The 26,255-nt window shown below is 49.2% G+C and overlaps 1 protein-coding gene across 3 annotated transcripts in view; it reads right to left on the reverse strand.

The window, feature by feature from the left end:
* Positions 1 to 8,988: 8,988 nt before the first annotated feature.
* TMEM177 (transmembrane protein 177) overlaps positions 8,989 to 26,255 on the reverse strand; it is a 40,558-nt gene continuing 23,291 nt past the window's right edge. The window contains exons 1-2 of one of the 3 annotated variants that reach the window (XR_009541219.1): positions 12,813 to 14,311; positions 8,989 to 11,039 (exon numbers count right to left, since the gene is read on the reverse strand). The gene's annotated coding sequence lies outside the window, so the exon portion shown is untranslated. Of the gene's footprint in view, positions 11,040 to 12,812; positions 14,312 to 22,328; positions 25,024 to 26,255 lie in introns of those variants that run through there. The other 2 variants (XM_060153161.1, XR_009541217.1) reach the window with 2 other exon arrangements.

The following is a 26,255-nucleotide window of genomic DNA, read 5'->3' on the forward strand; positions in this document are numbered from 1 at the left end:
GTAACATCAACCAAATCCATACCCTTAGCTACTGTAACTCTCCTTAGGGGAAGAGGATGGGGTGTCTCTGCCTGTCTGTCTTTCATCCTCAGCTTAGAAAGACAGTGCTGAATCATGAGGAGAATGCATGCTTTGGACTGAGGCAGTGATGCAAATCCCAGCCTCAGTTGTTTTTCTTTTGGCTGCGTTGGGTCTTCGTTGAGGTGCGCAGGCTTCTCATTGTGGTGGCTTCTCTTGTTGTGGAGCACGGGCTCTAGGCGCGCGGGCTTCAGTAGTTGTGGCATGCGGGCTCAGTAGTTGTGGCACGCGGGCTCAGTAGTTGTGGCTCAAGGGCTCTAGAATTCAGGCTCAGTAGTTGTGGCGCACAACTGTGGCTTAGTTGCTCCGTGGCACGTGGGATCTTCCCGGACCAGGGCTCGAATCCATGTCCCCTGCATTGGCAGGCGGATTCTTAACCACTGAGCCACCAGGGAAGTCCCCCGGCTTCAGCTCTTAATGGCAATTTGAATTTGAGCAAGCTGTGTCACCTTTTTAGTCATAACAATGACAATAATGGTACCTAATATTTATTGATCGCTTATTAGTCTGCTAAACACAATGTATTAGCTCTGTCCCCTCAGGCACCCTATAGGAGAGGATGTATCGTTCTCCCCATTTTACAGATGAAGAGCCCAAGACATAGATTGTTTAGTAACTTGCTCAAAGTCACAGCCAGTGGGTGGAGGGGCTGGAAGGGCTTGATTCTGGAGCCCAGACTCTCCGGGACTCAACTTTGTTATCTGTGAAATGTGCACAGTGATAACAACCTTGTGGAACTGATCAAGAATGAGACATAATTTCTATGAGGCCCCTAACAGATGCCCGACAATGAGGCTCCCTTCCCGCTGTCTTCCCTTCTAAAGTAGTCAACACAGACTTTCAGGGCAGTAGGCTCTCGGGAAAGGTTTGTCCCCAAGGTCATTCCCCGATGGACCGATTAGCAATGAGGAATCACTATTATGGCCTTGGGGGTCCTTCACTGTCCCTTTGGAAAGAGTTTTTGCCGCTGTCAGTCCTTTTCAATCAGTACCTTGGACACGTGGAAGCACTGAAGGTGGTTTTCACATTCCAGCTCTCAGACAGCAACAACACCCTGTTCTACACCACTGTGGACACCAACTTGGTGTCCTACCTTTTAAATCAATTCTGACACTAACTACGTAGAGTGAGTGTCAGACCGCACAGGCTAAGGGCTCAGTCACACAAGACTGTCCCAACTTCAGCTGCCAATTCCAGGTCACCAGCCTCCTGTACTTATGATCAACTAGCCATAAAGAGGGGGTCCCATGACTCCATCCTTGGGCTTGATAGTTTGCTAGAATGGCTCACAGAACTCAGGAAAACAGTTTGCTTACTATTACCAGTTTAGTATAAAGGTTACAGCTCAGGAACAGCCAAATGGAAGAGGTGCATAGGATAAGGTCTGGGGTGGGGCATGGGGCTTCCATGCCCTCTCCGGACACGCCACCCTCCCAGCACCCTACTGTGGTCACCAACCTGGAAGTTCTCTGAACCTTGTGGTTTAGGGTTTTCTTTTTTTAAATCAATTTCTTTATTTATTTTTGGCTGCATTGGGTCTTTGTTGCTGCGCGGGCTTTCTCTATTTGCAGCAAGTGGGGGCTACTCTTCGTTGCAGTGCGCGGGCTTCAGTAGTTGTGGCACATAGGCTCAGTAGTTGTGGCTCGCAGGCTCTAGAGCGCAGGCTCAGTAGTTGCAGCACACAGGCTTAGTTGCTCCGTGGCTTGTGGGATCTTCCCGGACCAGGGCTCGAACCCGTGTCCCCTGCATTGGCAAGCGGATTCTTAACCACTGCGCCGCCAGGGAAGCCCGGTTTAGGGGTTTTTATGACGGTTTCGTTATATAGGTATGATTGGTTAAGTCATTGACCAGGGATGATTAACTGAATCCCCAGGCCTTCTCCCTTTCCTGGAGGACCACGGGTGAGACTGCAATTTCCAATCCTCTAATCCATGGTTGATCTTTCAGGCCCCCATCCTGAAGCCACCTAGGAGCCCCTCAGCTGAGAGTCAACTCATTAGTTTACCAAAGGCACCTCAATCACGCAGGAAATTCCAGGGGTTTTAGAAGCTCTTGTGCCAGGAACCAGGGATAAAGAGCGAATATATATTCCTTATTATATCAGAGCCTCACACAGCGACACGGCTGTTGAGGAGGACGTCTCCCAGAAGCACACTTATCCTTAGAGGATAACCAGTATTACTGGGGGCAGGACAAAGCCCGTGGAGCCAGGGCTTTGGGGAGGAGGGGAACTTGGATACCAAGTTCTTGTGTGAAGTTCCTCAGAGTTGACTCAGGTCTGTAATTTAGAACCACACATAAAAGTTACTTTTTTGAGAAAGACTCAAAATGACTTAAATGAAAATTCTTTCTTTAAGTAATGTGAGAGTGAAGGCTCCCAGACCTACCCACACGCTGGCTTCCACACCTACCCACACGCTGGCTTCCGCCACATTCTCTTGCAACTGGTTAGAAGTTTGTTTCCCTCCCACTGCTACCCCTTCCGTGCGTTCATGCCTTTCCTGGCACTGTTAAGAACAGCATAATTTGGAGTGGTTTTATTTTATTTTTTTCTCTTTTGGTCTATGTCAATGGTCTGTTGGATGTTATTTCGTTCCAGATGTTTTCCCCCAACCTGTCTTTCTTAAGAAACGCAGAATTATTTTTAAACATAATTTGGGGGCTTCCAAATAAAACAAATACCCTAACTGCCTGTGGGTTCCAAAGTTACAAGTCCTTGCTTGGTGGTGGGGAGAACAGAAGATGGAGGCCAACAGGGCCAGCTCTGGAGACAAAGTGAGGCCTCTGAGGCTGTCCCTGTGGGCCGGCCTGTCTTCCACTTCTCCCTTTTCCACTTCTTGGGCATTGTTATGGACTGAATTTTGTGTCCCCCGGCACCCAAATTCACGTTGGACTCCTGACCCCAAATGGAACTGTATTTGGAGATGGGTCCTCTAAGGAGGTAATTAGGGCAAAATGAGGTCCTAAGGGTGGGGCCCTGATCCCACAGGATTCGTGTCCTTATAAGAAAGGACAGCAGGGCGCTCTCTCCATCCAATCACACTCAGGGGAAAGGTCATGTGGCGATAAAGTGGCCGTCTGCAAGCCAGGAAGAGAGCTTTTAGCAGAAACTGAAGCCTGCCAGATCTTGGTCTGGGACTTGCAGCCTCCAGCACTGTGACAAAATAAGGTTCTGTTGTTTAAGCCACACAGTCTGTGATGTTTTGCCCTGGCAGCCCCAGCTGACAGGCCAGTGCCCTCTGGCTGCCCCTGGGGTGCCCTACTTGAGAAACTCACTTCTGTCCCCTGAAACACATCACATAGGTCTGTTGAATTCTGTCAGCCTCCTTTTCCCCCAGGAGCTAATCTGAGAGGGTGACTCATCCTACAAGAGCAGCAGATCACGCCACCTCTCCCAGTTAATACACCGCTGGGGACCTTAAGACCTTAACACAGGGTTTCTCAACTCTGGCTTCACATGAGAATCATAGGGAGAATTTATTTAATTTATTCCACATCCATATATGTGGAATCTAAAAAAATGATAAATGATACAAATGAACTTATTTACAAAACAGAAACAGACTCACGGACAGAGAAAACAAACTTATGGTTACCAAAGGGGAAAGGGGGGTAGGGATAAATTAGGAATTTGGAATTAACATATACACACTATTATATATAAAATAGATAATCAATAAGGACCTACTGTATAGCACAGGGAACTCTACTCAATATTTTGTAATAACCTGTATGGGAAAAGAAAATGAAAAGTATATATATATATATATATATATATATATATCTGAATCACTTTGCTGTTCAGCTGATAGTAATACAGCATTGTAAATCAACTATACATTAATTTAAAAAAAATAGGGAATTCCCTGGCGGTCCAGTGGTTAGGACTCTGCCCTCTCACTGATGAGGGTGTGGGTTTGATTCCTGGCCAGGGAACTAAGATCCCGCAAGCTGCACAGCCAAAAAAAAAAAAAAAAAGAAAAAGAAACAAACAAACAGAAATAAAAAAAAAATAAAAAGATTTTGAAGCCACACCCATCCCAGATCTGGGGAAAATGCCATAGAAATTGGATTGTTTACAAATCAGTTTCACTTTTTATTATAAACGTAATAAGAAATGTAAAAGTAAAAAATCTCCCTCCTTGCTATCCTAATCCTGTTCGCTGTTTTCTGTGTCTCTTTTCAGAAGTTATCCATCTGTGTTTTGCTAAGTCATACCTATTCATTTTTTATACAAATCTGATCAAACAATCATGCTTGCTTTTTTCATTTCCAGTAAATCTTGGAGAACTTTTCACGTCACTATAAACTGAGCCGCCTCATTTTTTCCTGTCCGCGTCTTGTCGTACCACATGCTGGGCCTCCGTCTCTGCTCTCAGTGGCTGGAGACAACCTGCTGGGGGCTCCCGGGAGGGGTCCACGCCGTCTAGGGTGTTCTCTAACCTCAGACCCTCTAAGAGAAGTGTGTCTTTTGCGCAACAGCCAAGACACGGAAGCAATCTGAATGTCCATGGACAGATGAATGGATAAAGATGTGGTACCTATACAATAGAATACTCCTCAGTCATAAAAAAGAATGAGATCAGGCCGTTTGCAGTAACATGGATGGACCTAGAGATACTGAGTGAAGTAAGTCAGAGAAAGACACATATCATATGATATCGCTTATATGTGGAATCTAAAATATGACATGAATGAACTTATCTACAAAACACAGACTCCCAGACTTAAGAGAACAGACCTGTGGTTGCCAAGGGGATGGGGAGGTTGGGGAGGGATGGAGTGGGAGTTTGTGGTCAGCAGATGCAAACTATTATACACAGAATGGATAAACAACAAGGTCCTACTGTAGAGCACAGAGAATTATATTCAATATCCTGTGATAAACCGTCGTGGAAAAGAATGTGAAAAAGAATGTATATATATGTATAACTGAGTCACTTTGCCGTGCACCAAATAATAACACAACACTGTAAATCAACTCTACGTCAACAAAAGAATTTTTTTTAAAAAAAGAAAAGTACAAAACTTCTGGAAGAAAGCCTAGAGTAAGTACATCCAGACGCTAAGTAGCCAAAACGACAACGTTCACCACATGGCCCCGCCGCCTACTACCACCAGCTGAGTGAGGACACGTGGGTGCTCATGTCAGGGGGCAGCCGTCCGGGTTCGGTGAGGGCACGGTGAGACCCCAGCCCAGGGCCTGGTGCTGCACCCTCGCCCCGTGCTTGGGCTCCACGCTCCCGGCGCGCCCTGCTGGGGCGGTGAGGCCGTAGGACCCGGTGGGGCGCCGGAGAGCGCACAGATCCTTTTTGACACCTCTTGGTATCTGCAGCTTTGAGAACCCTGGAATTCAGCCTCCCCAGGGAATATGGGTAGTTGTATGGAGGGCCTCGCAGGCGCTTGAGAAACTTTGGGGGGTTCTCCTGAGACACCCCCGGGAGCCTCGCCCCAAATATCTCTACTGAGACTTCCGTGGAGGAGTGCTGTAAGCAGGAGCTGTGACGTCTTTAACTTGGATTCATCTGTCCTTCCAGCCGCTGGGGCCTGAGAGAAGGTGGGACCCGCGCTGGGTTGCCAGCACATCCCTCTGAGATCGGCACAGCACGTACCGGAGGCTCATTTTTTTCCCCACAGGAAGAAAGTGAGGCTCATGAACTAAGAGATTTGCTGAGGCCACTGAGCTCGGGGCTGTGGGGCTTGTTTTCCTCATCCTGAGTTCGGCATCCTTTCCACCATCCCACACGCTTTCCTGTGCTGGCTGGTCCCTCCGTTATGAGAACACCTGGATATTCTTAGCGAACAATGGGCGACAGAAATAAACGCATGGCCGTTTCCCCACATTTCCGCACAGACCCGCTGCAGATTGCAGAAGCCTTTGTCTGAACGCACCGCTGAAAAAGCATTTCGCGGGGTAGAAAGGGAGCTCCGGCGCGAAGCGTCACGGGTTGGCGGGGCCTGGCCGTGCGGCGGACGGGAGCTACCTGGGGGGAGCTGTGCATCCCGTGCTTGCCGTCTGGGGCCCCCGGTGATGGGAAGTCGGGGCTGCCATGCCGGGCCCGCTGGGGGCCTCGGCGGTGCCAGGGCGAGCGCGCGGTCTGCCGCGGTCCCCTGCGGAGCCTGGCCTGCAGCTCCGAGGGCTTTATTAGGGGACCAGGATCCGGGCCACGGCGGGGGAGGTCAGGCGCCTGCGCGCGAGGCCGGCCTGGAATGCTCCGTGCACCCACTGAGCCAAGGAGGAGGATCAAAAATAGATCCCGGAAGGAAGAAGAGGTCGGACGAAGAGAGGCCGCTTCCTGTGCTAGGCTGGGAGGTCGAAGAACTGGGGTCCAGGGGGTCGGTGTCCTGAGCCCGCAGGGACGAAGATTCAAGGGAGGAGCCAGGACTCTCGTGCCTGGCACAGGGGAGACGAACAGTGTGTGCCGAAGGAATTACTTTAATACTTCTGCAGCCTAGGAGTCTTTGAGGTCGGGGCGGCTCCTAAAAGGCTCTGCAGAGGGCGCGCGGCGGAGCCTTGCGGGGGCCCCGCAAAGCCCAGCGTCGAGGCTCCTCCGCCTCTGAGCCCAAGCGATGCCCCTTCACCAATGGCCACTCCGCCAAAGGGGGACCTCAGGCCTCCCTCGGAGGACACAAGCCGCCCCCGTAGAAGAGGGTACCTGAGCCAGCCTTCCTTTGCCGGCCACAAAGGGCAAAGCGGACACTGGCCCAATGCTGGGGGATTTAAACTCACAAACAGGCTCGAAAGCATGTTATAAATGGAGAGAGAGCGAGAGAGAGAAAGTTGAATTTGCTCAGAAAATCAGCAGGTGGACGTTCATTCACTTCTGGAGAGATTAAGTTAACCTTTAGAAAACAATGTATGTGGAAGAAACAGTGTGTCCATTTCGTGGCTTGAACAGATTGACCATTCGTGGAAGTTGCAGTCTGAGGTCCTCGCAGCTCTGTTTATCTGGTGCGTGACCTTGGTCGCCAGGGAGGTGACAGAAGCCACTGAAGCCCTGTACCAGCCCATCCTGGCTGCTCGACTCTCTGAGCCCTGGTGGCTCCTGGGGTGACGGCTTTGTTAGCCCTCCGGGATGCCCTCTTGGCTGATGGCACCATGTCCCGCAGTTCCCAACATTCCTCGCCGCCTTTTTTTTTTTTTTTTTTTTGCGGTACGCGGGCCTCTCTCTGTTGTGGCCTCTCCCGTTGCGGAGCACAGGCTCCGGACGCGCAGGCTCAGCGGCCATGGCTCGCGGGCCCAACCGCTCCGCGGCACGTGGGATCTTCCCGGACCGGGGCGCGAACCCGTGTCCCCTGCATCGGCAGGCGGACTCTCAACCACTGCGCCACCAGGGAAGCTCTCCTTGCCTTCTTAATTTCCATGTCACGCCATCCATTGGAATCCTGCCCCTGGAAGAGGGGTTTTCTAGCTGTTGACCCCAGCTTCCTCCTTTTATCCCTTCCTTCCTTCCCTCCTTCTGTGCAAAATGACATGGCGGGGCTGGACCAGCTCCAAATCCCTTCCTGCTCTGACTGCCCCATGGGTCTAATGAAGGTGCCCTCGAGACACGCGGGCAGGGGTCCCTCTCCAAAGTCACCTAGGGAGGTGTGTGGGGACTCCGCTTGCTATGTCCACACGGCTTTGCTCTCCAAGAAGAACTGAGAGGGCTTTCCGCACAAAGCTAGAAGACCAAATGAGCCAGGTGGGGAGCAGGACAGAAGGAGAGCTTTCAAGGACCAACTTGCCCTCGAGGGAGGGCCTGCCGGTGCGGATTCATCATCCTGTTCTCCCAGGCTGACAAGCAACTCATTGTTCTGAGAAGAGAGCAGCTCCTTCCGGGAGTTTCAGCCTTTGGGTGTGACAGTCCAGGGAAGCTCCCCCAGAGTTAGGCCAGAGGCCTTCCTCTGTCAAGTAAGAGGGACGTCATTCCTGGCAGGGCAGTGGTTTTCCACTGCTGCTTCAGCAAATCACTGCAGACTTAGTGGCTGCAAACCACACAGTTTACGTACAGTTCGGCCAGAAGTCGGACACGGGTCCCCACGTGGCCTCGGGGTCGTGCTCCTCTCCAGAGGCTCCAGGGGAGTATCCGTTTTCCTGTTCATGTGTGGGTAGGACTCAGTCACATTGTGACAGTAGACCTGCAGCAGGTGACTTGCGTCTCCCACGCGTGTTGAGAGGCACAGTGTTGCATGAACCCAGGCAAACCAGGGCATTGTGCAAAGTAAGACTTGAATGCCAGCGTCCCAGGCACTTTGCAGTCAAGCCGTCAGATTCACCACGTAATTAACACTCACACGGCTTTGTGAAACGCAATTAAGCAGGCCCGCTGGTAAAGTGGTTTTTTACAAGATCTGACACAATTAGGGCCCGCTCAGCCGCTTTTCCTGTTCTAGCCTTGCCGGGTGTAGTTTGGACCCTCCTGGACCTTCATCTACTGCTAACCCCCCATCCCCCTCCCACCAGCGTGGCTGGGGCCCTTTCAGCCTCTGACCTGCAGGCTGAGCCCACAAAGGTGCATTGACCCACCCTGAACTCCTCCTGTGTTCACACTGCCATGCCGGCCCCTCCCACCCCACCCCAGGGACCGAGCAACCCCCTCTCTGCCCAATGTGCCTGTGGGGACAGCAGCTGAGCTGCGGGAAATGCAGAGTCCCAGGCCTACCGAAGCCATATCTGATTTAAAAATAATTTTTTCCCATTTATTTATTTTTTAACTATAGTTGATGTACAAAGTTGTGTTAGGGGACTGCCCTGGGGGTCCAGTGGTTAAGACTTCGCCTTCCAGTGCAGGGGCTGCTGGTTCATTCCCCGGTCGGGGAGCTAAGATCCCACGTGCCTCGGGGCCAAAACATCAAAACAGAAAACAGAAGCAATATTGTAACAAATTCAATAAAAGACTTTAAAAAAAAAGGTTCCACATCAAAAAAATCTTTTAAAAAAGTCTTTATAAAACAACAAAAAAAAGTCATATTGTGTTAGTTTCAGCTGTACAGCTTCAGGTTATTTTCCATTATAGGTTATTACAAGATACTGACTATAGTTCCCTATGCTATACAGTAAATCCTTGGTGTTTATCTGTTTTATATATAGGGGTGTGTATCTGTTCAAATCTGCTTTTTCATTGAATTCCTGGGATCACAGGCGCTTTAAGGTTTGAGCGGCACTGGATGCTGGCCTGCCGGGTGGCTCCTCTTCCAGGAAGCCCTTCCTGATTGCCCCAGACCCAGCTACCTAAGCTCTTCCCCAGCTCCCACTGTGCTCCACTTGGACTACTTTCATAGGAAGGGCATAAAACTGGATGTTAAAGGGGACTTTTCCTGTGATTTAGAAGTTTCAGCAGAGGCCTCAAAGGGAGAGAAGCCCCCTCTCCATGTGGGGTGCTGAGACCCCATGCAGGTCAAGCTCAGAGAAAGTGAAACTCCATCTGTCAGCACTAGCCCCTCCCCACTTCCAGCCTCTGAAGGACAAGTCAGAGGGTTTCCCTGGAGAGAGAGGGTTGGCTGGAGGCTGTGTTCCCACATCCCCAGTGCCCTTCCGTGGGGGAGGGCAGACAGTTGCCTCCCCCTCTCCTCCAGGTGAGTGAGAGGGGCTTCTGGGGGGGGGGGTTTCCTTGCACCTTTAAGTGTTTGGGGAAACGTGAGGACCGGTCCAAGTAGTCGGGACTGCGCTGGGCCAACACTGCCCTGTCCCTGAGGGCAGTGAGGCAAAGGTGTGTGGTTCCCGTGGACCAGACCTGGGTCACTAGTGGGGAGACTGGCTGGAGCCTCCTTGAAAGGGACCCCACCCCAGAGGGTTGCCTGGGCCGGGAGGGCAAAGGGACCAGCAGGGAGACGGACCGCCAGAAAACCAGAAGCTGGAGGGCGGCTGCAAACCCCGTCCCAACACACACACACCCCACGACCTCACAGTGAAAACGGCAGCTGGATTAGGGTTGCCGGAATTAACAGCCACAAACACAAGGTGGCCATTTAAAGTTGAGCTTCAGATAAGCGATGAATGGGCTCTTAGTACATTTTTAATGCATCACATGCAGTATCTCAAATAGAGATACACTTTAAAAAAAGTATCAGTATTGTTTATCTGAGCTTCAAATTTAGCTGGCCATTCTGTATGTTATCTGGCAACACTGAGTTGGAAACTTTGTGGCAGAAATCCTTGTGGCTTCTCCAGGAAATCCACAGAAGTGGCCCAAATGGACGTTAGCTCTTGGACCCCAAGGTCATGTCACTGCAGAAGCAATCAAATAAGATCCTTGCTGCTCCTTGCCCCTCCCCCACCCCACCCCTCATCAGTAACCCCGGCTGGTGGGTGGGAGAAGGAAGAAGGAGGGAGGGTCCCTGCAGGAGATGACCCCCCACCCTTCCACCACCGCCGCTTCCAAGCTGGAGGACGGAGGGAGACACCTGGAGTGACACTGAGTATTTGGATAATCACCCGGACCAGACTCCCAAACAGCCACTATTCGTGTGACTTAAAGGGACCCAGGGACGCTGTCTGCCTGAGGCATCATGCAGAGCCGGGGAAGGAGCAGACCCTGGCGCTGGACTGAATGACAGCGGCTGGAAGAATAGAGTTGCTTTGTGGTTGTGCCTTGCTGGGGACGCTGTGTCTCAGGCTGGTTTCTCCGTTGTATTCATCTCTTTCACTAGCATCCTCTTATTTACCTGTGTCTCCAGTGCCTGGTATACGTAGAAGATCTTCAGTAAATGTTTGAGTGTTGAACGTCAAGGCCTTCAGTGAATCAACCCTTTATTTCACCTGCAGAAGCTATGGAGAGAGAGTTTTCCTGCCATTGTATACTCCTTCACAAAGGTCCTTTGGCTATGCTAAGCCTTCTTGTTACAAAGCACGCCCAGTATGATGACGGAGAAGAGCTGCCTCTGGAATCTTCTCTGAGAATGTTTGCAGGCATGTATGTTCTCAGCCGGGGCAGATCCACGTTTGGAGGACCTGAGGCTTATACAGACTGGGACCCTTTCTGAGAAAAAGAAAATTAAATGGTGAAGTCCAAATTAGGCATAAATGTGAATATTGATTCAGGGGAAATCACAAGGAAGTACAACATTTTAAAAACTAACAAATACCAACAAACATCATAAAATCCAGAAAAATAACATAATATTTGTAGTGTTCAACTAAAGGACAAATCGCTATAATGCGCTATATATAAGCTACATTTTCTGCTAGATTATTTTCTGACACTGTCTGGTCAGTGTCCTTTTAGTAGTGGCCTATTATGAGTCTGTGCTATCCTTGTTAATGTCAATATTTTGTGATCAAATCACCAAGAATGCAAATCTTTAAAAAATATATCCATAAGATTCTTTCTTCCTCATTAAATTGGGTTATTCAAACACGTTATTTATGCTCAAAACTTCTCTCTTCCTCTTAATGAAGTACTGCTTTGGGCATGATCTGATTCTTATGATATTGTCTTGTCATTTTCATGATTTATATTTTCTTAGTTGTGATTTTTTATACGATTCTTTCCCTTAATTACATGCTTTTGTCAATTAGACTTTTTAGCTTCCTTTGTGATAGAACAAGAGGGTTTTTGACATTTTGAAGCTGCTTCTAGTCAATTTTTGTCAGAGGCTTCCACTAAGATGCTTCTTTCTTAATGCATGTGAATTTTGTATTACCAAGAATTCTGAGGGAATTCCCTGGTGGTCCAGTGGTTAGGACTCCGCACTTTCATGGCTGAGGGTGCGGGTTCAATGTCTGGTCAGGGAACTAAGATCCCGCAAGCCGTGTGGCATGGCCAAAAAATAAATACATAAATACATAAATAAATAAAAAGGGTAGATTAAATGTGCATCAACAGAGGAATGCATAAAGAAGATGCAGTACATATATACAATGGAGTATTACTCAGCCATAAAAAGGAATGAAGTTGGGTCATTTGGAGAGACGTGGATGGACCTAGAGACGGTCATACAGAGTGAAGTAAGTCAGAAAGAGAAAAACAAATATCATCTATTAATGCATATATGTGGAATCTAGAAAAATGGTATAGATGATCTTATTTTTCAAGCAGAAATAGAGACACAGATGTAGAGAACAAACACATGGACACCAAGGGGGAAAAGGGGTGGGGTGGGATGAATTGGGAGATTGGGATTGACATATATACACTATTGATACTATGTATAAGATAGATAACTAATGAGAACCTACTGTATAGCTCAAGGAACTCTACTCAGTGCTCTGTGGTGACCTACATGGGAAGGAGATCCATAATAGAGGGGATGTATGTATATGTATAGCTGATTCACTTTGCTGCACGGTGGAAACTAACACAACATTGTAAAGCAACTATAGTCCAGTGAAATTTTTTTTTAAAGTTGGTCTTGAAAAAAAAGGAATTCTGGAAAAAATATACAAAATTAATCAGAAATAAAGGCTTACTCAAGAGCAAGCCAAAAGCGCTTAAGATAGCTTGAACTGAAATTTTTTTTAAAAAAGAAGTATTTAGTGGGATAGGGAGGGTGGGAGGGAGGGAGACGCAAGAGGGAAGACATATGGGAACATATGTATATGTATAACTGATTCACTTTGTTATAAAGCAGAAACTAACACACCATTTTAAAGCAATTATACCCCAATAAAGATGTTAAAAAGAAGTATTGAAAAGTTGCTGAAATGTTTTGTTGAGTTAATATTGCATAATCAATTATTCTTCTATATAGACCCATCTATTGGTGAGTATGTGTAGGGGTTTGGTTACCGTGGGATACTTTTTTTTCTGTACCTGTGGTAATTTGGTGCACAGTTTCATCTGGAACCACCAGAGTTCATCAGGATAGGAGCGTCACTCTCAGGGTGATCTCCTCAGCTGAAACAGAAAACCTTTGAAAGGCATCATGTGAGCAGGGCAACCTCCTTTCTTTGCAGAGAAGAGCGGACAAGCTATATTAAATGGACAAGCATGGACTCCAGACCTAGGCTTGGTGTGAACTGGGATAACCATGTTGGAAAGCAGCATACATTGAAAGCCTTCAAAATATTTATATCCCCCTCAAACACACTTTGATTTGACTTTGGGGTGTTACTCTTAAGAAAATACTACTCCTGCAAATGAAAAAATATTTTATGCACAAAAATGTTAACAATATGTTGCTAACAAAAAACCATTTGGAATAACCTGCTCTAATAATAAATGATTATCTAAATCGTGCAACATCAACTTGATGGGTATTATTACTGTTGAAGTTTGCAGACGCAAACTTGTTTTATGGTGCTAAATTGTTCTTACATAATGTTAAGCGAAAAAAAATTTTTAAAAGCAAGTTACAAAATTATATATACATTCTCATTTCAGCTAGATGGTAATAATCCCTATGCTCAGAAAAATCCTGGAATACACATTACTTTTAAATGTACACTCTATAAATACATACACTATACATATCATGAACATCTTCCCATGTCAATAAATATAGATCTATGATATCACCTTTAATAGTCGCATGGTACTACATTCCATTGTATATATGAACCAAAATTTAACCAATCTCCTACTTTAAAATGTTTAGATTGTTTCCAAGCATTTCCTTGTTAAGTATATTTGCAGTGAATACTCATGCACATTAATCTTTAGCCAGTTCTCTGTTTCCTCAGGATAAGTTCCTAGAAGTGGAATTGCTGGGTCAAAGGCATTTGTAGGGCTTTTGAAACTTATTGCTAAACGACCTTCCAGGGAGACTATAAAACTCCCCACAGCAGTGCATGCCCTTTCCCTGGAGCCTTTGCAACACTGACTCATTAATTTGTTTTAAAATTGAGAAAACAGCTTGAGAAAACAGGCCTGCAACAGATTTGAAAGTTATTATAGTTTTTTATTACCCAATGCCAGCTTGCTGTAATAATGTCGATAGAACTAATATTTATTATGCAGTTCCCACGTCCCAGACACTGTGTTACATGGGTTAACTTGTCATCTTCTAGGTCTTCTAGGAGGTAGGGACCATTGTCAACCCATTTCACAGGTGAGGGAATGGAGGCACGAGATGCTAAATAAACCGCTCGAGGTAACACAGCCCAAGGCAATGAAAGGATGAGTTAAGATCTGAACCCAGGCCATGGCCTACACCCAGCTGCAAAATTTCTCTCTCAAAGATCCCTGCTGAGGTGTCCTTAAGCACCCAGAGGGACCGTACAGTTCAGGACGCACACGGCACTGAAAATTCCTCTGGCCCATGTTTGAGGATGGGTTTCCATTTAAGCAGAGGTCTCAGAGAGGACCATTTAGAAGAGGCCAAGAATCTACACCCTAGGGCGAGGCAGACCCCCTCTGCTGGACCTGCTAAGGGACCATAAAGTTGGTCTGGCCAGTTCTAGCCCACGACCCAGAGGGGTCAGTGCCAGAGCCCCCAGGACCTCCACCTGTAGGTGTGACCCCAGATGGTTTGAAACCCAGTTAGTGAGTATGGGGCTTGGGGTGGAGCGGGGGAGAGAAGAAGCAGGTGTCTAGGCCTGAAGCAGGCCTCATTCTGCAGGAAGAGGGAGCAGAGCTTAAATCTAACACAGTTTCGAGTTTGATTATTACACTGGCTGGTGCATTTAGTCACTGAAATGAGACTTGAAAGGGCCCAGAAACACGGTGAGAGGTTCGGGAGATCGTCCCTGGGGATGGGCGGATGACTGCAGAGGCTGCACACCGTGGGGCCTGGCCCTTCAATAACTAGGTCCCTCCAGTCGCCGCGGAGGGCCCACGAGGGCCCCGCTCCGCCGCAGCCCGAGCCGGGTGGAGCCACGGCTGCTGCCACCGCTGCTACCCGAGGCGCAGGCGTGCGGCTGAGAGCGCAGGGCCCCCTTGCCACCTCAGGTCCGCTACTCCACCACAGAGCCCCTGCCCCAGTGGGGCACCCCAGCCACTCAGACTGCCAGGGCCACCCCTCCCCTCCGCCGAGCAGCTACAGTAATAAACGATAGCTTGCTCCAGACGCCAGACGCTTTAGTAGGCCGTTTTGTGCATTGTCTCCTTTTGTCCTTCTGTCTCACCTGTGAGGTGTTATAATCACCCTCATCTGTCCAGAGGCTCAGAGAAGCTGAGGAACTAGCCCAGCCATTCACTAGCAGAGGTGACCCCAGCTGCAGCCTCATCCGAAGTGCGTGCCCAGTTTCAAGGTTCTCTGGGTCCTTTTAGCTCCTTTTTTTTTTTTTAAATAATTCAGTAATTTATTTATTTTTGGCTGCATCGGGTCTCCGTTGCTGCGCGTGGGCTTTCTCTAGTTGCGGCGAGCGGGGGCTGCTCTCCCTTGCAGTGCACGGGCTTCTCATTGCGGTGGCAACTCTTGTAGCAGGGCACGGGCTCTAGGCGCGTGGGCTTCAGTAGTTGCGGCACGTGGGCTCAGTAGTTGCGGCACACGGGCTCAGTAGTTGCGGCACTCGGGCTCAGTAGTTGTGGCGCACGGGCGTAGCTGCTCCGCGGCACGTGGGACCTTCCTGGACCAGGGCTCGAGCCCGTGTCCCCTACATTGGCAGGCGGATTCTCAACCACTGTGCCACCAGGGAAGCCCTGGGGCCTCTTAGCTCTTATCTGAGCCAGACCTCTTCCTGCCGGAGCCCTGGTGGGCTTGCTGTGTTCCCACTAGTTCCATCTGAAACTTGGAATGTGCCTTTGCTTGGAAAGTATAGGGTGAAGGCTTGCTTCGACTCCACTGTGGTTACTTCTTGGTTAAGTCAGCCTTTGTGACCTGGCCCGGGGTTCTAACCACATTGGATCATGTGACTTCCCGGGAAGAAAACACATGCTGCGTCCTAAATAGCAAATTCCAAACACACTGTTGGAACACAGCTTATTTGTGAGTTAGGAAAGTCTGCCTGAAACGCTTTGATTCCGTGTGACAAGAAAAATAAGCTGGGCTCTTTAGCGTGACTGCTGGGGTTGCTGGTTTAAAATAGCCTAGAAGCAGCGGGGCTATTTCTCACCTTGTTCTTCTTCAAGGGCATTAAATCGCACAGGAGTTTGTGACTGTGGTCTGATAAAGATGTCCGTGGTGCAGCGGGTAAAGGCTGGAGTCGGGTGATGTGCATCTGGTACTGCCCGTGTCCTTGACTAGTTGTGTGGTCCAGGGTGAGCCACTTTACCTCTCCAGGCGACTGCTTCTCCATCGGTAAAATAAGGGGGCTACACAAGAGGGTCCCCAAGCCCCCTTCCTGTTCTCAGATTCGATGAAACGCATAGCCTCTGGTGCGGAATTACAAATGAGGGGCCTGCTCAGAAATCGTGTTCCTTTCTTTTACTTCCTTTGTAATTTTTATCTCTTGGTGGAGGCGTTCTCTTTTAGCTGTGGCAGAAGAGGAAAAGGGAAAGTGAGGTTCTTCTGCATTAAATGGAGCGTTTAATGATGGATAAGCGAGAAGACGTGATCTCGCGTTGGGTGTTTGGCGAATAGATCAGCAGATCCTGGCATCCGAGTGACGACCCGCATTGAAAAGGGAGGAACTTGGCTGTCCGGCCCTTCCAGCTGTGAGAGCTTGAAAGGGAAGCTGTAGGGGGAATGTCTCTCATTTTCCCCTGGAAGCTGGGAGACCGTTCAGCTCAGCACTGCCAACTGTATGATGTGGGCACGCCTGTAAATGGAGCCTTTTTCCTTGAACCTCTTTCGGGCTGCAGTCTCCCCTCTGGCACCTCCAGCCCCTTGGAACAAAGCCTAATGTAAAGTCTGGGTGCAACTCAGACCAGCCTGGGAAAGAGTTCGCTCGATAATAGCAGGAAGGCCTTGACATGTCTTCAGCGGCCTTTTTGTTTTTAAAGCTAGGATTTGGTTTGTCTACTTGTTTGTTTTTGCCCTATCTCTTTCAACAAAAAAATGGCTTACAGCAAGGACACAGCAAACTGCTCCTGGGAAGAACAAAAATAAAAATAGAAGTAGAAATTCAGGCCCAAGGAAAATAGCAATGGAAAATCATTACGGGGTGAACTCGGGCCCACCTCAGCTGGATCCAGCAGACTGAACACAGAGCCCCAGACCCTGGGCAGGCGGGAACGGGGAGCCCGGGCAGGTGGGTGCGTGGAGTCACACGTGGGTAAATCTTATGTGGGTCCTGCAAGAATATAGGTTTTTCCAGGAGGAATGTCAACAGGGATTCTAAATGCCAGAAACATGGGCATTTTAGGAACTGTGCAGTTTATTCCTTTTGCTCCAATTTCAGATAAAAATTCTGCTTATGATTCCTGTCTCCAATCTGAGCTCTCTCAGATCTGTTGGGGCCCCACCTGTGGATGTGGAAACGTCCTTAGCAACAGCGGAAGGAACCAGTTCAGAGGGCGGCCAGGCAGGTAGGAGCACAGACAGGGGCTTCTGTTAATATGTGCCGGGCACATCCTCCCTTTAAAGTCTGGGGCAAAGGACAGCCATGGGAGAACTGGGTGAGATTCAAGGGAGCTGTGGCTTGAGACCAGACAAACAGCTTGTCAGCAGCCGGGGACCCAAGGAGAAGCTCTTGAATACCCTGGTACTCCATCAGTACCAAGTGACAGATAGTTATAAGCAGAGCTGGCTCCGTGGGCCCGTGACCTGTGCAGTCACATGGGGCCCCAGGCTCAGAAGAGCCCTGTCACTGTCTCAGAAGTCTTCCTAACTTTGAACAAGGGACCCTGCATTTTCACTGTGCGTGAGCTCCACACACTATGCAGCCAGTCCTGAGTATGAGAAGGGCCAGCCGAGGCAGGTGCGCAGCCTCCCTCCTGCCCCGAGGCCCATGGTGCTCTCTGTGAAGAATCCAGTTCAATTGCTCCTGTGTCTTCCTGCCCCTAGAACTGCCTTTCTGTTCCCCAGCTTCCTGCTTCAGGCCTTGGCTAGGTTACAAGTCCCGCATGGCTCTCACTGGGCTGAAACCAAGGTGTCTTCTAGAGGCCCCGAGGGGAGAATCCGCGTCTTTGCCTTTTTCAGCTTCAGAGGTCAGCCACACAACTTGGCTCCCAGACCCACCTTCAAGGCGTCAGGGAGAGCCTTCAAGGGCGGGGGAGCCCTTCTCACACGCATCACTACGGCCTCCCTCTTCCACTTTCAAGGACCATTGGGATTATGTCGGGCCCTCCTGCATAATCTCCCCACTTAAGGTCAACTGACTAGTTACCTTAATTCCCCTTTGCTGTACAACCCAACGCATTCGCACTTCTAGGTATTGGGATGTGGACGTCTTTGGTGGCCGAGGGGCGGAGGGGTCACTATTCTGCCCACGTCACTGTGTCTTTATCCTTCTTTCTTCAACCCTTGGCATGCTTTTTGCCCAGGGCTTTTTTTTCCATGAAGCTCCTTCAAACGAGCCTTAAAGAGAAACTGATGCAAAAAGGAAGGGGAGAAAAAGGTGGGGGGGAGGGATAAATTAGGAGTTTGGGATTAACAGATATACACTTCTGTATACAAAACAGATAAACAACAAGGACCTACTGTACAGCACAGAAACTATACTCAGTACCTTATCATAATCTATGATGGGAACAGAATCTGAAAAAGAATAGATAGATATGTATACATGTGTGTATATACATATATGTGTACACACACACACACACATATAAAACTGAATTACTGTGCTGCACACCTGAAACTAACACGCCATTGTAAATTAACCGTACTCCAATAAAAATTAAAAATAAAAAAGGGGGGTAGGGAGGGGAAGGAATTGGTGAACATTTTGACAGCCTCTCAATTCACGGTTTTGCATTTTGCTATTCCCTTCACCATCTCCATCTCTTTTTAGCGCTACCATGTCTGACATATTCCAAGATCAGCAAAATTTTAAAGCTAAAAAAATCACTTATGAGAAGGTGGTAGGAATTATGTTCATTGAGCAGGGAAAACAACCAAGGCCCTAGAAAAGGCCTTTTAGAAAGAGAATATAAGAGAGACGCTTGAACAATTGCATTTCTTTTTTTCTTTCATTTTTTAAATGAAGTATAGTTGATTTACAATATCATGTTAGTTTCTGGTATACAGAGAGTGATTCAGTTATACATACAAACACACACACATATATGTATATTCTTTTTTTTAATTTTTAATTTTATTGGAGTATAGTTGATTTACAAATGTTGTGTTAGTTTCAGGTGTACAGCAAAGTGAGTCAGTTATATATATATATAAAATCATTCTTTTTTAGATTCTTTTCTCATAGAGGTGATCACAGAATATTGAGTAGAGTTCCCTGTGCTATACAGTTGGTCCTTGTTGGTTATCTATCTTATATATAGTAGTGTTTGTATGTTCATCCTAAGCTCCTGATTTATCCCTCCCTCCCACTTTTGCCCGTTAGTAACCGTAAGTTTGTTTTCAGTATCTGTAAGTCTGTTTCTGTTTTGCAAACAAGTTCATTTGTTTCATCTTTTTAAAATATTAGATTCCACACATGAGTGATATCATATGATATTTGCCATATATATTCTTTTTCAGATTCTTTTCCCTTATAGGTTATTACAAAATATTGGGTATAGTTCCCCGTGCCATACAGCAGGTCCTTGTGAATAACTGCATTTCTGTCTTTCACTTCTGAACGTGAAATGTATGCTCTGGACCAAATGAATTGCCCAAGACCCTTAAATTTCCCTGCAAAGTCACCATTCCATTCCTCCTTCCAAGGCCAGGCCCTCCCTTCCTTTGCTGGGTGAGGGGCTCCGGGGTAAGTGCAATTTTGCGCTTGTGTATTCCTTACCCGGCGGGGTTTTGAGCATTGCAAACAAGAACTCTAGGGCAGATTGCTCAAAGAGGCTCCTGGCTTGGAAAGTGCTGCCAGCTGGCCTCGTACCCGTATCTTTGCAGTAAATTTCTCTCAAGCATATGCACACACAAATACGCCTTCTGTGGAGGACGATGGAATAGTCTTCACCACGGATGCCGGGGGAGAACGTGCTGAACCATGAAACTGCGGCAATGCCTTTGGGTCTGGGTATGGTGCTTCGTGGGGCAGAGTTTGTTACCACCGTCCCTGTTTCGTTCGTGGATGCATCCGCGCATCTGGGACCTGGACGCTCCGTCGACACTAGGACAGGGCTCACCGCGGGGACAGCGTGTTTTTGTTCCGCACCATCGGTCGGGGCGCCTGCCTGTTGGGCCGCCCAGCCCCCCTCGGCCGCAGGGCAGTCACTTCTGACCCCCAGCTTCTCCCCTGGACCTGAGACGCAGGGAAAGGCTTTGCCACTTGGAGGTCACCCCGCAGGATACCGGGGGCGAGCCCGGCTGCTGCCAGGGCGGGGAGCCAGCGAGCGGAAAGCGGAAAGCCCGCCCCTCGTCCAGTGGGCGACGAGCGACGAGCCGCTTCCAGCTGAGCGTGGTGGGTGCTTTCGGATCAGCCGCTGGGGACACCCTGGGGCAGCCGGGAAAGCCTCCAGAGGAGAGGCCCTTGGGTAGAAAGGAGGCATGAGTGGGGACTGCCAGGGGCCAGGGGATTCGTGCAAAGGGACACAGGTTCAAACCCCACCGTTGCCACCCTGAGAGACACTCGTTCTCTCGGTCTCTTCCTCCAGGGAAGCGTGATCACGGCCTCCCTGCTGTAGGACCCTAGAATTCCCGGCAGTGCAGCCAAAGTCCCAGACAGCCCCCCGTCCAAGTGTAGGGGCACACGTTCCTGGCTCTTCTCTGCCCTCCTTCCCGCCCCGGCGCCTCGTCTGCTTCACACCCGCCTCCCGCCTGGGGTTTGCGCAGCAGCCCTCGCCCGTGTGTTGAGTCCCGTGGGCCTCAGCCAGGGCTCTACCTGGACCCACACCTGGACCCACACCTGGACCCACACCTGGACCCATGACCAGCAGCCTCGGCTTGCCTTTATCGACGGGCCCGCAGTGACCCAGCCTGGCAGCCGGTGAGGCCCAGGGCGCGGAGCCGGCCGGAGGGGACGAGCGCGCATTCCGTGAGCCACCCGCCAGCTCCCGCTGCTTTGGGGAGGTCACCCACGCGTTGTCCCCACCTCCCTTCTTTCCCGTGTCTCGCTCAGAGCCCTGGGCGGAGGATTCATGAGCTCGTGTCTCAGAAATGCTTTGAAGATGAGAAGCCCTGAGCGTTTCCCCAGCAGCCCTCAATTTACTTCTTCAGCGCTCTCTCTGGGTTGTCAAGCCTTTGTAGTTATTCTTATAAATAGCAATCTCTGGCTGCTTCCATTTTTACCACGGCTGCCCTCCTACAGCAGACCAGCCACGGGGCTGGATATGCCCATCCCCCCTCTCTCCACACCCTTCCACTCCTGCAGACCCCACCCTCACTGTCCCTTGTGTGCTCTCAAGGTCACCCACCTCCCTGGCGCCCAGCCACTGATCTACCCCAATGACTCCCAGGGTCCCAATATGGTGACCACCACCCTCCAGCTCTGGCCACTGCCCACCTGCTCAGCCACATACCTGCCTTGTTTCCAGCCCTGGGCTCAGAAGCACCAGGCTCAGTCATGCCCCCAGGCCAGGACAGAAGCCACGTCATAGAAACTGGAAACCGAGCCTGGTGGTAGGCCTGACCAGCACACGGCTGATCAACGGGCATTCTTTGAATAAGATATTTAAACCATGCAAAAGCGTAGGGGGAGACAAATAGCGTATGATATCGCTTATATGTGGAATCTAAAAAAAAAAAAGATACAAATGAACTTATTTCCGAAACAGAGATACACATAGAAAACAAACTTACGGCTACCAAAAGGGAAAGGGGGGGAGGGATAAATGAGGAGTTTGGGATTAACATACACACACTACTGTATATAAAATAGATAAACAAGGACCTACTGTACAGCACAGGGCACTCTACTCAATATTATGGGTAGAGTTTACCCTTCTTTAAGGGTAAAGAGTCTGAAAAAGAAGAGATGTATGTGTGTGTGTGTGTATATATATATATATATATATATATATATATATATCTCTGAATTGCCGTGCTGTACACCTGAAACTAACACAATATTGTAAATCAACTATACCTTAGAAAAAAAATGTGTGGGGAATAACTTAACAAACCACCTAGCTTATGACAGGAAAAGCTACCTTTATGTCTATGGACCTCTTTTATTTGTCTCTCCTCTTTTATTTACTATCTCTCCCAGAGACAACCACTGTCTTAAATTTGGTGTCTGGTATTTCTAGGAAAGTCCTTACACTTTGGTTATATATGTATATATATCTTAATAATAATAGTATTATTTTGTGTGCTTTTAGACTTTAGATAAATGTTAATTTACGGTACGTATCCTTATCAGATTTACCTACTGACATTTTAGTCACATATTCAACACACTAACTTTGCTTCTTGATGATTCAGTAATATCTTTTTGTCATAGTCCTTTTTTAAAAATTCAATTTATTTATTTTAGGCTGCATTGGGTCTTTATAGCGGTATGTGGGCTTCTCATTGCGGTAGCTTCTCTTGCTGCAGAGCATGGGCTCTGGGCACACAGGCTTCAGTACTTGTGGCATATGGGCTCAGTAGTTGTGGCACATGGGATCAGTAGTTGTGGCTTGTGGGCTCTAGAGAGCAGGCTGAGTAGCTGTAGCGCACGGGCTTAGTTGCTCCGTGGCATGTGGGATCTTCCCGGACCAGGGCTTGAACCCATGTCCTCTGCGCTGGCAGGCGGATTCTTAACCACGGCGCCACCAGGGAAGCCCCTGGCATAGTCTTAACAAGAGTCACATTGACCAATGACATAACAAGAGGGGGTGATGGGAGCCCTGTAGGCTGCAGGAAGGAGTATTTTATCACTGATGTTCTTTAGAACTGCTGGTACATGCTGGTACCAAAAAGCTGACTGACTTTTAGTGGTGTCTTAGCTCAGGCTGCTGTAACAAAATACCACAGACTGGGGGGCTTAAGCAACAGACATTTACTTCTCACAGTCCTGGAAGCTGGAAGTCCAAGGTCAGGGTGCCAGCAGATTCAGCTCCTTCTTCTGGCCTTTTCACTGTGTCCTCACATGGCAGGGGGAAGGGAGAGACAGAGACAGAGAGAGGGAAACAAGCTCTCTGTCCTCTCTTCTTATAAGGGCACTAATCCCATCATGCGGACCCCATCCTCGTGACCTCGTTACCCAAAGGCTCCACTTCCAAACACCATCGTACTGGAGATTAAGGCTTCAACTTATGAATCTTGGGGGAGGGACACATTTCAGCCTATAGCAAATGGTTTTATTATTTGTTTTTAAGTTCTTTACAGACAACGTACCCCTTACTGCCTGCGGCAGGGAGCAGAGTTCAGTACGCAGCTGTGGCATCCAGAGATGTCCCGGGAGAGGAAGCAGTTTGTGTAAGGGGCTCTGCGGGGGGTGCGGGCACACACAGGTTGAGTCGGGGGCTCAGTATGGCTGTGCCCCCTACTGTGAGCGTGTGTGACATCTTGTGACATTTCAGATTAAAAGACACCCGGGAAACACATCGACCCAACGCAATGTGTGGGTCTTGTTTAAACCCTAGTTCAAACAAACCAACTGTAAAATAGTCACCTTCAGAGCAGCTGGGAGAATTTGACTGTGTATTGGGGAGTGCGCGAGCACAGGGAACGTTTGCTCCTTTTGTTAGGTGTGTTAATGTGTGAACACAGGGGGGAGCAGTTTGAATATACGTGTTATGTAAGAAAATGTCCTTATTCTTGAGAGATACATACTGAACTCATTTAAGCAACACCAGGAGGGCTCGGATTTTTTTCCCACGGAAACAAAAAAAGATGAAACAAGTATCGTGGAGTGGCAATCATTGTCAAACCAAAGGGATGGGTGTTTATTGTACTGTTTCCCTGAGTTGGGATCTAGCCAGCGGGCAAAACCCACTTGAATATTTAAGGCAGTGGGACTTAGGCGAAGTACTGGTCACACCGAGGGGATGGGAGAGTTCGGGTTAGGGTTAGGAAGCCAACAGAGAACCGAGATCAATGCCAGCAGCTGCCGGCCCCGGGCCAGAGAGCAACACAAAACGGTGGTGTCACTGGGCTCGGGGGTTGGGGTCGCTGAGCAAAGTGGAAACCTCAGCAGGCCTTCTGGGGACACTGGGGCCACGGTGGAGCTACAGTTGCGGTGGGGACAGGGCCCGAGGTCAAAAGGGAGAGGAAAGCCCCTGCTTTTCCCTTCCTCCCAACCCCGACTCTGCTGCCAGGGTCCCTCAGCCAGGCTCAGGCTGCAATCACAACAAAGCCAGCAGGGGTCACCGCCGCCGGGACCCAGGGCGGCGCAGGGGTGAGCAAGTGGGCTGGCTCTCAGGGCAGACAGGGCCAGGGCCTGCACAGAATTCCCTTACATTTGTGCATGTTTTTCAGAAGAAAAGGAAAAGAGACCTCTCCCCTAAGCATTGCTGGCGCAAGACCTCTCCTGCCCTAGTGAGCTCTGGACGGCAGGGCTCCTGGGCCACAAGACCATGAGTTCCATTTTAAGACACCTGCTTTTGCTCAGATTATGCCTTCCTGGCAAATAAAGCAAGAACACCCCTGTGTCATCACAGCCTGTCGACGAGGACCCAGAAAGACTCAGCCGCTGTCACTGCAGGAAACTGTAGATGTATTTTCTGAGCTTTGGGAGGCTGTGAGATTGGGCCCAAAGCCCCGCAGTGGTCCCGCAGGTGACCAACCCCCAATCCATTTCGCATCTTCCTGCTTGATTTTCTTCCTGATGACGAGGTGCCCAGCTACAAAATCCACTTCCCCCAGTTCTCTCGGAGTTACTAGTGTCTATGTGACCGAGTTCTGGCCTATGTGATGTAGGCGGAAGTCCTGAGGAAGGGTGATCCTTCTAGGACAAAAAGGCCAGTCTCTTTGCCTTTCCTGCTTCTTCCTGTTTGAAATATGGCTGCAACGGCTGGTGCTGTGGTAGCAGTCTTGTGACCTTGAAGACTAAGTTAGACGCTGGAGCAAGGAGTCTGGGACAAGGATGACATCTCTGAGCAGCTGCACCAGCCCTGGACTGCCTGGTCCTGGGCTTCTTGTTAGGTGATTAACATCCATCCTTACTTATTGAAGTCACTGTTGGGCTTTCTGTGATTTGTGGTTGAACATGTATCTTGACTGAAAGCAAAGGAATATGCTTTTACTCAGCAGAAGGAAAAGAAGGAAGTAAAGAAGTCGGCTCCCCAGGAAGAGACTAGCATTATCTCTGCATACGATGCTAAGCACACAGCAGATGCTCAAGAAATATAAACCAGTAAATGGGTGAACTGATATGGCAAGTGGATGGCCACCTGGGCAGTGAACCTGAAGAGTGAGAAGGCTTCTGGTAGTGAGGCCACCTCTTCCACTGCCTCAAAGGAAACCAGTCCGAACATTGCCAGGATACCCGATGTTATCACGTTATCTGGAGATAGGAAATTACTTCCTGAACATCCTGGGGAAAATGCAAATAGTGTACGTGGAAGGAAAATACATAAATTTGTTCATCACCCAACAGATAACAGAACTCTGAGGGGATAGGTGTGGCACACACACCCTAAGGTGACCCCCAGTGAATCACAGCCTGGGTGCGGGTGGAACCTGGGACTTGCCTTTAACCAACAGGATATGGCAAAAGCGATGGGCTGTCAGTCCTCTGATAAATTACATCATACGGCAGGGTGATCATACATGTGTGTGTGCACACGACACACACAGACTCACACGCGCACACACACACACACACACACACACACACAGTCACAGCTCTGAGCAGGCTGGAGTGAGAGAGAGATTCCTTCGTGGTGACTCTGAGGAAGGAAGCTGCCATGTGGTGAGAGGGCCACTTGGCAAGGGAGTGTGGGCGGCTTCCAGGAGCCGAGAGGATCGCGCGCTGCCAGCCAGCATGAGAACAAGGACCTTAGTCCTGCAGCTAAGCAGATGGGCTCTGCCAGCAACCAGAATGAGCCTGCAAGGCACTGAGGCTGGTGGACAGCTCGGGCCGAGGCCCTGAGGCCAGCCCTGGTCAAGTGTCCAGGTAGGAGTGCAGCCCCTCCTGCACCTTGATCACAGCCTGCGAGTCCCTGAGCAGCAGACTCAGCTGGGCAGTGCCCAGAAGTCCGAGATAATAAATCCATGACGTCCCAGGCCACCGCCTGAGGAAATTCCTTACACAGCAATAAAAGCTGGTACAGTGGCCTAGAGAATGAAGACCCTCCTGTGAAACAGAGGCGGCTGCACAGTGCTGCTGGGACCCAGCCTGGGGAGGGCAGATCTGGGCACAGCATCCATCTGTTCACCACTGGCTTGTCCACAGCTTATTAGGGGCCACTGCTATGTGCCAGCCGTAGGTCACGGCACGAAGCGTTGCC

The sequence above is a fragment of the Lagenorhynchus albirostris genome, chromosome 6, assembly GCF_949774975.1.
Source record: "Lagenorhynchus albirostris chromosome 6, mLagAlb1.1, whole genome shotgun sequence".
Taxonomy (NCBI): Eukaryota; Metazoa; Chordata; class Mammalia; order Artiodactyla; family Delphinidae; genus Lagenorhynchus; species Lagenorhynchus albirostris.